Source organism: Oryzias melastigma, linkage group LG1, assembly GCF_002922805.2.
Source record: "Oryzias melastigma strain HK-1 linkage group LG1, ASM292280v2, whole genome shotgun sequence".
Lineage (NCBI taxonomy): Eukaryota > Metazoa > Chordata > Actinopteri > Beloniformes > Adrianichthyidae > Oryzias > Oryzias melastigma.
In genome coordinates this window covers 4,444,003-4,448,111 of record NC_050512.1, presented here as the reverse complement: position 1 = coordinate 4,448,111, position 4,109 = coordinate 4,444,003, and the positions used below count along the sequence as shown (strand labels likewise).

Here is a 4,109-nt window from a genome sequence, read left to right as displayed (position 1 = left end):
GTTTGATGAAGGCTCATCACCTTCATCCAAAGAAATATCCGCTAAATCATGGTCTACGTCGCTTCTCAAACCGTCCGCCATTGTTGTCACACTCTGGGATCCCTGAGGTGACGTCGCGCGCAGCCCCCGCCCATCACCACCTATCGCCCAAATTTAAAGCTGTGCACGACCATAAAATGATCAATAAAATCACGCTGGATCATTTTAAGTGAATATTTTTATCAGATTCGTTTTCCAAGTTCAATTGACTTTCTAAATTAAAAAAAAAAATTTGCCACTGCACGAGGCCTTTAACATGTTTTTGTAGCATTTTTCTCATGATGGAGAACATAGATTAAATAATTTAAGATTAAAACAGATAAATCCAGTAACCATTAGAAGATGTGATGGAAAGCTGAAGACAGACAGGTTTACATCCTCTCTCTGCCTCGTCCTGTACAAATCCTCCGTGTTGAAGGTCTCCCTCTCAGAGCAGCTTCCGATCCCCTCTCTGATTCAACAGCACTCGTAAACCTTAGAAATTGGATAGTGGGAAAAAGATCAACAATATGGCAAAAGATAACACGAAGGAGGAACAGTTTCTGCCTTCAGCATTTCTTTGTTAGCCACGTAACTTTGTTTACTATTACACAGACTTAAATACATGCTCGAATAACAAAGAAATGTTAGAACTTACTCGTGAAAGGTCATTCCACATGATCCGCTACCTAAAGAGTCACGGTTGTTGCATCCGAAGGTGAAACAAACAACCGGCATGATAGTGATTCTTCGTGGACTACCACTGGTTTAGCATGTAGACCCAGCTTAGGTTGACCCCACTAATATGGCGGCGCCGCTGGTTTACTCCTGATCCCGTGATGAGGCGTCTATTAAGATTAAGAAAACCTTTATTTGTCCCACAGTGGGGAAATTGCAAGTTCTATCTATCTATGTCTATGGGTCAGACAGTTTTTCACCATAATGATTATACATGGATAAACGCATCATTCTGAGCTCCGGACTGGTCGTACTGGTGAGTCTGCTTTAGCTCTGCTACATGCACATCCCAGCCATGCCTTTTGTCTGTGCAGCCTTCAGATGGAACAACCAGGGCCCTTTTGAGAGCAGATCATGTGGGATTACCTTTCACAATAAAGTTCTAACAATATTTTTAACATTAAAGCATTTATAAGTGTGTATAATCGTAAATAACGTTCCGTGGCTAACAAGGTTATGCTAATGGTAGAAACTGTTCCTCGCTTGTATTATATTTTAATATATTGTTGTTTTTTTCCAGCTGTCAACTTTCAGAGGTTTTCCAGTGAGGTAGAATGACAGAAGTGAGGTGAAGCTTCAAAGAGAAAGGGGTGATTTGATGGAGTTCTCCAGGCTCTGCAGGGAGACCTTCTAGCCAGAGGACTTTGACTTGACCAGGAATATTGTCCATCTGAGAGAGGATGTGAACCTGTCTTCATCCATCACATCTCCAAAGGGTTTGTGTATTTATCTGTTTTAATTTTAAATTCTTTTGTTCTCCACAATAAGAAAAATGCTACAAGAACATGTTAAAAACACATAAAACCACATTTTCATCAAAGTGGGTCTTTAAAAGTATATTTTATTAAGATTACTGTAATAATTGAGAGTAAATGTTTTCATTTACTACCTGATTCTGTGTATTATAATTCATTATGGATTAGTTAGACATTTTCAAAGGATTTTTTAAATAACTAAAAGGCACTTGGTGCTTTGAGGCATTTTTATCATCATATTGATAAAACATTTTCTTTTGAAGAATCTGTCAGTCATCAGCTTTGTCAGTGAGGACACATTATTAGCAATGATTTCTGAACAAGTTTAGCCTTGTTCTAAAGTATCTTGAATCTTGAATTGTAGCCGGTTCATCCAGAGCCATCAGGAGCTTTTCTTCAGGTCTGTCAGCATCAGGCACAAACACAATAAAAACTGCCATAAAACTATTTTTCATCTGTTGTCTATGGACAGGTGGCAATTTGTCTTTCTCAAAACATTAACAGTAAAAATACAATCTAAACATAAAAATGAAGTAGAAGTATATATCAACATCATTAAAAGAAAGTAACTATTCACAGGTCATTTTCTAAATACATATAAGTGTTGGTGCCTGACAGCTAATGGGACTTTAAGTTTGAACAATTACATCCAAAATGTGCGAGTAACACATCAATGTGCATCTTAGCGGCACGTCTTACTTGTGACCAACATGAATTTGGTTCAGTAAAAATCCAACCTAAACACGCATGAGCAGTAGAAATATGACATGTGAGTAAATGTGTTTGGGTTTATGTTTCTGTTTTTAGGAGCCTCAGATAACAACAGTTAACAGTTCCAGGGCATTCTCCGCAAGAGAAGGATGGTCGCTGTGGTGTCTCACCAAGAGGATCAGGAAACGTTCTGCAGAAGATGACACTGTGAACTGTCTCTCTGTCAGCTGCAGACATGCACTCCACTTTGACGTCAGAGGAAGAGCTCCCTTCTGGATGTATTCCTGCAGTCATGTGACCACAGATACCTGCCCGCCTGTTTGGGTGGTCTTGTAGACAAAGTCCTGTCTCCATTTCTGGATTTGTTATCATAAAAATCCTTAAACTGTCCTGTGAAGTCACAGCTTCTGTGCCCTCATCCTTGGATCGGACGACCACATGCTTCACCTGAGGAACAGTGATGGGCTGGTGGTCCTCAGAGGGACAGTGAAGCTGGTCAGAGCAGCAGAATGTGGATGCATCAGAACTGTACAGAGGAACGTGCCAGAAGCTGCGTTTCTATTCGCTATGAAATTGCTTAAATTGGATTTGAGATAATAAAGGTGCTTAATGGAAACGTCACAACTTCAAAATGATCAATTTATTGAAAAAAAAAGTTGTTGCGGTTGGAGGAGGTTGTTTTTAGGCTGTATCAAAATTTACATTTTTCACAAAACTGCAATGGAAACACTTTTTACAAATTAAATTCAATTCTTGGTGGAAAGTGTGTGCCCTGAGCGCTGCACAGCAAGCACCATGAGAGATCCCCCAGCTTATAAGGTGCTTGTCATACGGAATTGTAGGATCTACTGCTCCTCCATAAAATCATCAAGATTTCCTCATAATCGCTTCATCTCCTTTGACAGACGCAGACGTCTCCTTTGACAGATGAGGATGATAGCGAATGTTGACTTTTTTATTTAAAAAAAAAATAAAAAACACAATTTCTTTAAAATGCTGAAAATTTTTGGTAAATTTATAACTTTTAAACCTTTTTCTGATAATTCTGATAAAAGATTTCTAGTTTTTGTAATTGTATTAGATTTTTGTTTTAAAATCTGGACTTTTGTAATAATCCTACAAATTTATTCTTATCAAATTTGGACTTTTTCTAATACAGTTATTTCTTCATAATTTTCTTATGGGCAAATATTGAATTTCTCATAATTTTACTTTGTTCTTGTTAGATTTGATACTTTTTCTTCTGAAAAATCTTGACTTCTTACAATTTTACCACTTTCTTCTTGTAAAATTGTGAACTTTTCTCATAATTATTTATCTTTCTTTTTGTAAAGTTTTGACTTGTTATTGTAACCATACATCTCCATTCATGTGAAAAACTTTTCAACTTGTTTCTAAAAATTGTAGGACTTTATTCCTTTAAAATTGTAATTTTCAGCGTATTGTGACTTCTTAAAATTTTGAATTCTCCTGTTATGACTTTTTGTTCTAAAAATTGGACTTTAAAAATGATCTTACAATTTTATTCAGACTTTTTTCTCATGAAATTCATTTTTTTCCTTGTGTTTTAATTTCTTCTTGTGCAAGTTTATAATTTTGAAATCCTTTTATGATTTTTAAATTTTAACTATTTTCCTCTGATTTTAAGACTTTATTTTTATAAAAAGTCCTCATAAGTTTACGTCTTTTCTTCTTGTAAAACGTTAGAGTTTTTAATTGTAGATCTTTATTTTCATAAAAATTTGAATTTTCTCATAATTATACAACTCTATACCCATGATTTTTTTTCCAGATTTAGGACTGCCTGCTTTGGACTTTTTTTCTCATATTTTTACAACTTTCTTCTTGTTTTCTTTGACTTTATTAGTATACGAGTGACTTTCTTTT

The 4,109-nt window shown here is 35.9% G+C and overlaps 1 long non-coding RNA gene across 1 annotated transcript in view; it reads right to left on the bottom strand.

Moving 5' to 3' along the window:
* Positions 1 to 4,109, bottom strand: part of LOC112139386 — a 9,252-nt gene that overhangs the window by 4,647 nt on the left and 496 nt on the right. The window contains exon 2 of the long non-coding RNA XR_002917982.2: positions 373 to 513. This is a non-coding gene — a long non-coding RNA (uncharacterized LOC112139386). The remainder of the gene's footprint in view (positions 1 to 372; positions 514 to 4,109) is intronic.